At 37.4% G+C, this 9,383-nt stretch overlaps 1 long non-coding RNA gene across 2 annotated transcripts; it reads left to right on the top strand.

Moving 5' to 3' along the window:
• Positions 1-640: 640 nt before the first annotated feature.
• On the top strand, positions 641-9,113 carry LOC106035527 (uncharacterized). 2 transcript variants are annotated; one of them, XR_001206837.3, is made up of 4 exons: positions 641-830; positions 1,833-1,930; positions 7,725-7,838; positions 8,621-9,113. It is a non-coding gene; the product is annotated as an uncharacterized lncRNA (long non-coding RNA). The 2 variants fall into 2 exon arrangements; XR_007162950.2 differs by lacking the exons at positions 7,725-7,838; positions 8,621-9,113 and adding an exon at positions 4,831-5,399.
• The last annotated feature ends 270 nt before the right edge of the window (positions 9,114-9,383 follow it).

The raw sequence follows: 9,383 nt of genomic DNA, 5'->3' as shown, positions 1-9,383 counted from the left end.
TCCAACTAAGCAAGTGAGAAGAGTCCTTCACTTCCAAAGAGTTTACTTGGTTCATACCAAGTACTGAAGCCAATCTTGCTTAGTAACATCAACTAATTAATACCAGATAATTTTCCTCTTCTACAGAATTCCTGTTCATCATCCTATTCTGTATGTGAAGGCCTTCTGGCCAGGCACTGCTGTAGGGAAGCCAATGTCTCTAGGAGCATTACTTACTTATGCCAGGAGGGATGTCAGGAAAATACATGAAATTACTTGCACATGCCATAAATGCAGGAATTTATTTATTTCCTTAAACTTTTTACAATATTTATCCTGCAGCACTTTTCAGTTGTTTGTATTTCTATACAGTATTTGATCACCTACTACTGAGATTTTAATTATTTTTGATTATTTGGTGATGGACTTTTTTACTTGCTGTTTGTACTGAATCTGGCAGTTAACTGGAGTTAACTTTCTTCACAGCAGCCCATACGGAGTTGTGCTTTGCATTTGTGGCTAAAATGGTGTTGACACACATATGTTTTGGCTACTGTTGAACACTGCTTTCACAGCTTCAAGGGTTTCTCTTCAGCCTCCTCCTGCCAAAAGCCAGAAGCCTGGGGGTGGTCAAGGCACCAGGAGGGGACACAGCTGGGACAGTTGACCTAAACTGAACAAAGGGGTACTCCATACATTGTGACATCGTGGTCAGGAATAAAAGCTGAGGGAAAGGAGAGGATGCAGGGACATTCATGGATTCATGGTTATGACATTTATTTACCTGAGCAACCACTAAGCATACTAAAGCACTGCTTTCCAAAAACTGGCTGGACATCTGCCTGCCAATGGTAAGTAGTGAATATTTCCCTCTTTGTGTTTTGCTTCAACACACAGCTTTTGCTTTTCTTATTAAACTGTCTTTATCTCAACCCAAAGGCTTTTCTATCTTACTTTCTCCCCTCTCCTGTTGAGGACAGTGAGTGACAGGGTGGCTGGGTGGGGGTCTGGCAGCCAGCCATGGTCACCCCAGCACACTGTTGATTAGGTGGGGCAAAATAACATCTAATTAAGTGCAGGATTCATCTAACAGAATGACTTTACTGGCTCCAGCCCAGTCACAGACAGGGCTCCCTATGACTGATTTAACTTGCTGATAATTGCATTTGACAAGACAGAGTAAAGAACATATTCTCTCTGGTAAGGTTCTCCCCTTTTTCTTTAAGCTCTTCTTTTAATTAATTAATTAATTTATTTTTTAACATTTCTATTTAATTCTGGAAGGTCCTTTGCCAGTATGCATTGCCTTCTAAGATACCACTAGCTATGCATTAATCTCCTCCCTTCCCATCAAAAAAGATCTTTTAATACTATTGCAATGACTTTCTGTGACATATGAAACCTGTTTAAGCCTGAAAGAAAATAACTTTAAAATATGCATAAACAAAGAGTTCATCTGCCTTCTTAGTCACTTATTTTGTGACAAAAACTCATCACAGCTCTCACTTATGATGAGAGCTACTCCTATAAAGTCAAAAATATGTATGATAGAGGAGCAGAAAAATCAAAGTTACTGGTCTTTTACTCATCTTGTACTGCTCATTTGTTTGTTCAATCTCATGTGTACAGCATATGGCATGAGAAAGTGTTTTTATGAATATGTGCATATCTGCACTCAAGAAAATATGCTCACTGACTAAACACATAAAGTTCTGGTCATCATACAGTGAAGAAAGCTGCTGTCCTAGCTGCAGAGACAAATTATTCAGCTACGTGATGTTCATAATCTAATATCAATATTCTGTATTCAGGTAAATATGTGTATTTATTTAAAAATACTTATGTCTTATTAGCCAGGCTGGCCTGATATCATCTGTGCATGTAATCTCAGCACTCTTCATCAACATCACTGACTCAGTCTTCAACTTTTGAAGAAAATTCCAGAAAACAGGTAGCACACCATGTATTTCAGAGGAAATGGAATTGAATAGACGATTGAATAGACAATTGAATAGAAATTAGGGACCACTTCCTTGTGTGTTTTGAGCACCTGACAATTTCAGAAAGAACTGTAGCCATTCATGTAGCCAGCTGTAGCTATGGTCAACAAGGCCAACAGCATCCCGGCTTGTATCAGACATAGCATGGCCAGCAGGACTTGGGAAGTGATTGTCCCTCTGTACTTGGCTCTGGTGAGGCCACACCTCAAATACTGTATTGAGTTTGGGGCCTGTCACTATAAGAAGGCCATTGAGGTGCTGGAGCATGTCTGAAGAAGGGCAACGAAGATGGTGTGGGGTCTAGAGAAAATGTCTTATGAGGAGCGGCTCAGGGAACTGGGTTTGTTTAGCCTGGAGAAAGGGAGGCTCGGGAGACCTTATCGTGCTGTAAAATTACCTTAAAGGAGGCTATAGCGAGATGGGGATCAGGCTCTTCTCTCAAGCAGCAAGTCATAAGACAAGGGGAAATGGCCTCAAGTAGTGTCAGGGGAGGGTTAGGCTGGATATTAGAAGAAATTTCTTTATTGAAAGAGTTTTGTGGCTTTGGAATAGGCTGCCCAATGAAATGGTTGAATCACCATCCCTGGAGGTGTTCAAGAAACATGTAGATAAGAAACGTGTAGATTTGGAACTTAGTAGCATGGTATAGTGGTGGATTTCAGTACTAGGTTAAAGGTTAGACTAGATGGTCTTAGAGGTCTTTTCCAACCTGAATGATTCAATGATTTATGATTATGTGTCAATAAATCATTTGCCATTAAATAGATATGTCCTTCAGCAAACAGATATTTCTTTCAGCAACATGATTAATGATTAAAATTACAAAACCTTAGTGGCTTCTTATAGTGTTAAAACAAGGGCAGTAAGGGCAAAACAGATGTATGCCAGAATAAAAGTGGTTTTATTCCTTTTTTCTTTGTAAGAAGGGAGGAGAATTTGGAAGAAAAAAGAAAGAAAGAAGGGAGAAATCAAGAAAAGAGTTGTAAGGCAGAAGATTTAAAATTCTTCATCAGGTCAGCTACAAAGTCCCAGAGGAAGCTGTAGGCCTCAAAGACTTTTTTTTTTTTTTTTCCCCTATACTTCAAACCAAAGCGCAACGCAATATCACAGGGGACTGGGGGAAAGAAGATAGAGACAAAAGAAGGGGCACATTGCCAGGCAGATTCCAACATGAGGCAGTGACAGAGTCAAGGAGTAGAATCTGTTGAAGAATTCCTTTTGACAAGGGGAGGAGACAGACCGCAGGAGACAAACAGTGGGAGAAGATAGGGTCTGTAGTTCTTGAGAGCCATAGAGCCAAACCATTATTTGTCTCCTATCCCAGGGCCTCCCACTGAGAATGAAAGAAAAAATAGTTTGAGAACCACTTGATGTATCTGGAAAAAAATTTAGTGTTGTTGCTGTCTGAAGAATAATTCCCTCCCCACCCCCCCGCCACTGTCTACAGGGAACTTGGTGGGTGGTGAGATTGGGTGGCCCAAAGCGTAATAGATATCTAAGAGCCTAGGAAAGAGATCTATATTTTTGTTTAGTAATGACCTACATGATGTTAACAAGTCACCTCACCTATGAGGCACAACTCTCATCCCAGTCAGGCCGACACCTTCAAACGAAGACTCTCTTCTATTCATAATTATCTCTCAGTTGTAGTTCACACATTTCCCAGCCTCACGGTTTTTCCCCAAGCTCAGGACTACCTTATTAACCCATGTTATGAAGCCAGTCTTTCTTGTCTTCTGAAGTTCTCTGCTCTTCCCACTGTGTACTTCTGTGTGTTTCCTCAAGCTGCATGTCATGCTGTAAACAAACAGTATAAGTCACTCTCTATGATGCCTCAGAGAGTAAATTCCATGACCTTTTTCAGGGTCTTTCAGCTCTTTTTCAAGGCAAAAGCATACTAATTTGAGCCTCTGAACACCTTGAGGTCAAACCTGTCTCCAGAGAAGCATATTGTTTCTATAACTACTTTGCACAGTGGCAGAATGTATCACATTCACTAATTTGAGCTTCTTTTTCCCCTTCCATTTTTACCCAGGGTCTAAAAGATAGGCAAACCTTTGAGAACTGCCGCTACTGGGTTAGTATTATCCCAAGTGTACAACATAAATCAGGGCAGGGGATGAATGGCTGATTGTCTCTGTTCTAAATATTATCCTTTCAGCAGTACAGAAGAGGACTCCGTGCCCTGGGGACTGTTCAGCCATGATTGTTGCAAAGAGACTCTTTGAGGGAACCAGAATGCTTTCATTAACTAGGCAATCTCTGAAGCTTAATCTTTATCAAATTTCCAATGTTACATAATATCCCTTTCTGCTGCTAAAAAAGAAATGTGAATGAACTTTTTGTACATTTCCTAGTGGTCAGGCCAATATCCCAGGAAATACAAAGGTTGAGTGTATGTACCATCTGAATCATGTTCAGGAAATCATCAGCATTCAAGGCCATAGTTTTCCCAAGTTATGCAGGGTGCATTTACTGCCATTAGTGAGAGGAAAATGGGATGAGAGACGGTTATGAAGTGGTATAAAGGACAATTAATTAAATTGTGTATTCTGCAGCTCCTCATGGAAGTAAGGGCAGAACAAAGGTGGCTAAGTTACTTTGATGCTTTTTATACCCCAGACCCTGACAGAGGTCTGATTAGTCAGTAGTGAGTTAGAACCAAGAGGAAAGAGTTGTGAGTGAGGGTGAAGTTAATCCAGGGGATTCATGTCGTAAACTATTCTCAGTTTCAGTCAAAAGGAAATAACACATTTATGCTAATACACTGTATGTGTGTGTGTGTGTGTGTGTGTGTTTGTGTGTAGAGGGAGGAGGTTGCAGTGGATTTAGTCTAAAATATTTTTTTCAGATATTTATTTCTGAGTTGCATGGGTGAGAACACATAAGGGATTCAATGGAAAGTTAATAATATCTATGAATTACAAGAGATGAAATTCATGGTAAGGAGTAAAGAAGGTAAGTTTAAAGTATTTGTTATATTATTCATAAAGTTTTCTTTTTCTACTCACATTTTCTGTTTTCTTACTATGATTCCCTCTCCAACTTTAAGACAATGTCAGTGACATTTCTTGCATGAAGAACTGCTGTAGGGAGTCAGAATATCATCTCTGAAGGCAGGGGAATCCCATTAGAGAAAACGCATGAGTGAGAGAAATAGAGCTTGAAAAAGGAGTCTAAAATTCAATCTGAAAATGAAAGTTCAATTCAACTGTATACAGTTTGCTAAAGTTAATCTTGGATAATATATAAATTATAAAACCAGTAGATCACTGTTAGAATATCAGCAATCTACAGCACTGATTTTTACCAGTGAATTGGTCAGCCGGTTTTAGCACAGCAGACCTCCCAAGAGTGGCATATTAGAAAAAAATAGGCTTGATGCTATAGATCTGTATCTATATTGCAAGTCCAGCCATGTCCTAAACCTGCTGGCTACACCAGACAAGGCAATCCCAAGCATTTATCAGAGATTAAAACATAAGAACCAAATACAAATAAGCATAGGCTTTTGTGCTTTTCCTTTCAGCCCTTGAAGAAGCACAAGAATATGGCAAATATAACAATAACACAAAGTCAGACAGACAAAAATACCACATCTCAAAGAAATGAGGAGAGATGCAAATGTAATTTGTTTTTGTTTTTGTTTTGTTTTTTCTTTTTTTTTCTTCTAATCTAAAGTTTATCAAAATCTAAAGTTTATCAAAAAAAAAAAAAAGAGAGTGAGAGAGAAGACTTTGTCAATACAGGCAGTCTTAACTATATGGTAAATAATTTACATCCATAGTCTTTGGTATGTAAATGTTTGAATTTCTCTCCATTTCCTATAAAGACACAAGACTAGGAAAAAGAGTGTTTCATACGGCCACGCAGATGGAAGTATTATATTTCATAGTCTCAAATGTTTGTATGTAGATTATTAGCTTCTAAAAGTCCATTAATATCTTAAAGGAAAAACTCTAGTGATTTATCTGCTCACTGAGTTGCTTCTACTTCGTTCTATATGTGACATTTAATTCTATCTGCATGAAGCTTTCTGAATTGGACTAGAAATGCATTGAATAATTCACCTTTAGAAAATGCTGTGGTAGAAAGTAGCAAATATAGCTAGTGAGGGAAAAAAAAAAGTAAGAAAAAAAACAAAGATCAAAAGAATAAACAATACTTTTGCCTGAGCATCACCATGCTTATTCTGTTACTGGTAAATGAGCATAACTTTGAAGGTTTACAAGCCTCTGGGTTTTTACCAAAGTAAATCATAGCAGCTTCTCTATCCTCTCAAGAAGATGATTGATTTCCCTTCTCTTGATAAGGGATTAAGTAACTTCCTAGATTTATTTTAGAGCTCATTTAATAGCAGGAAAGAATGCATTCTTCCCTGGTCTTGTGATTTTTGGAAATATGTTGTGTTAGTTGATGATCATGGGGGTTGTTGATAGCTACAGCTTCCCCCTGTACATTAGTCCTTGAACACTAATATAAACTGAGAAAATGATGCATCTTTTTTGTTTGGCTGGTTTTGTTTTCCAAACTGCTGCTAATATTGGGTATAAGAAAGATTTGAGATTTAATTATTGGAGGTTAAAAACAAACAAACAAACAAAAAAAAACCTAGTTAAGTTGTTAAGTCTAAAGTAGAAGTGGAACTTCCAGTAAACACTGTAAAAATGTTTGTGCTGTACCACAGTAAAAAAGAGTACATATGTGTTGTATGTGTGCATACGTTGTATATGTGCATATGTTGTATATGTGCATATCTTTCAAGATCTGTCCAAGAATGCTTGAAGGAACTTTGGATTTGAAAGGGGCACAAAACTTCCTCTTACCAACCTGAAGTATTCTGTAAAGAAGAATGGTAAGGTTAATAAAAAAATTAATTTCTAGTCATGTGTTGCAACAATGGCAAAGCAAGTTGAGGTCAAGCAAAAGTGTCCTACTGACAGGGGCCTATCTTATTTGTGTGTTGCTCCTGCAAAGTCTTTTGGCAAAAACAGAGTAATCACAGGTCAAACAGAGAGTTTCTGGCTTGCAGGCAGAGGTCTTGATTTTATAGGCTGCTCCACAATCTAACTATTGAAAAAGAGAAAAAAAAACACTGAGTGGGACAGCTGAACCCCTCCAGGCATCAGTTTTATGGGTTGCTTATGAAACAAGCAAGTTTACAGATCTTGTGGGAGACACATCATTTAAGCCTTAAGAATAGGTCTGTAATGGTTCTCCAAACCAGAGTGTTTAATTCTACATCTTCATGATGCCTGTCATAATACACATAGAATTTGCTCCCAGCCCTGCATATTTTAGGCTCTTTCAAGTCAGAAGGATTGACATATGACAAGTCTAATAACTGGAGGATTAAAACAAAGAGATATTTAATGATTGATCTTCTGCAAAATATTCCCTAAAGATTGACCTGAACCAAAGCATATTGTAATCATTTGTTCCCCCTCAATATTCCTTCTCCTCATTCATCCTTCAAACACTTCTGCTATGAATTGTCAGGAAATTCCCAGGCGGCAATGGTCACTAGAGATTATGTGAGTTGGTTTATGTATATCTCAACTTATAAATATTGGACTTCTCAAAACAGTTTATTTGGCTGTGCATATAATTAATGTATTGACCATGTGTGTGATTATATCATCTAACTTCAGCTACTTGAAAGTTTAATTTAGTTAGAAATCTAGGCTCTCTCTAGGCCAAGCAGAACAAAAAAGACATTCTAGGGACTGACTCATCTTGTTCCAGGAGGTGAATATGAGTTGAGTGGGGAAAGGTGTCTTTTGGAAGGAGCTTCTCCTCTGTTGTCTACAAAGTTAGACTAAAGACTACAGCACCTAAGGACCCAGAACAGAAGACAAGGTTGGGTGAAGTGAATCACATTTACCTTGTACATGTCAAGTTGAACTAACTCAGTGATTTTGGAGGTCTCTTCCTACCTAGATGATTCTGTGATTCTGTGAAGTAAATACTTCAGGTGCTAACAACTTTATCCTCATTATGTATTGATAAAGATGAAAAGTATGACACTTCAGGTGCTAACAACTTTATCCTCATTATGTATTGATAAGGAAGAAAAGTACAACTCATTAAACTGAAGTAGAAGGAAACTGGGGCAAAGAGAATAGGCAGTTTCCAAGAAACTTGTAGAAAAGCTTGGAACTTAGAAATAGATGTTCCATTTCTTGAGACCTTGGGTTATACATTGTTTTGACCTATCATTCCTAATCTCACGCTTATTGTATCTTATAATTATGTTGTATATTATATATTTTCTATCTGCATGTAAAAATATAAAATTTAAGATAAATTCAAAAGAGAAGTTGATTAGATATATCAACATTTTACGTTGATATTAAATCTCACACTGTACAATACTGGGTCATGTCAAGGGCCCTATAAAAAATAAAAGTATAACAAAGGTCAATTCCATGTTCCAAATAATAAAAAATAAGTGCCAGTTTAACTGTATTTATCTTCCCGGAATGTACCAGTCTAAATGTACTCATTCCCAGAATCAGTAACTGAAACACCATTCTGGCTGGGCTTGCTCTTCCTTACACATGAACTCAAGTGATACATTTCTTATTTCTATTATGTCTACCTGGAAAATATTTATTCTACTTTAACTAATTCATTAAAAGGCAAGAATGGCTGCAAAAAGAGGCTGAGAAAATTATATGACAAGATCAGATGTATGGAGGAAGAATGGCAATGAGAATTGTTCCATCGCAGAAGATATTTAATGAAACATTTGAATCCTTTACAAGTAAAAACTTCAGTTGAAGATCTAGTCCAGAATTAACTGGCATAACTCCACTGAAATCAAGGTAGCTCAGCCAATTTGCAACAGCTGAGCACTTGACCCAGTATCCTTTCGTGAAGTAATATTATTCATGTCTTCCAGAAAACATTACTATTATTGTGTGAGATTTTGCAGGTGGATTGTTCTTTTAGTGTATACTGCTAGTTACGTGATATGATGTCCATCAGACTGAATCTGAAGTATCCTTACCATATTTACTTATCTTGCTGGTGGTACATCTGGAATTTTAATTTACCTAAAGTAGTAAAGCTGAGCAGTTGTTTTTGGTGTTTACTGTTTTTTCATTATTATTGTTATTAATATTAATATTTCTAATGCTTTTGGTTGCTCAGTCTCTTTTTTCTGTGTACTATAATTTACTTTAGTTTTGAAATTGTCTCAATTTATTTCCATCTGTCTATCCATGCAAGCAGTATTCCAACTGCCCTTTATTACCTTCTTTTACCCTTTCTCAACAATCTGGCTACTTCTCTACTATTATTCATCTTACACCTATCATTGGCTGTTGCCAGAAGGAGAATCTCCATCAATTTGCCAGCTGAATACCTGTCCATAAGTACGTGCGTAGCTGTTCTGTGAAA

Source organism: Anser cygnoides, chromosome 1, assembly GCF_040182565.1.
Source record: "Anser cygnoides isolate HZ-2024a breed goose chromosome 1, Taihu_goose_T2T_genome, whole genome shotgun sequence".
NCBI lineage: Eukaryota > Metazoa > Chordata > Aves > Anseriformes > Anatidae > Anser > Anser cygnoides.
This window is presented reverse-complemented; position numbering and strand designations above follow the sequence as displayed.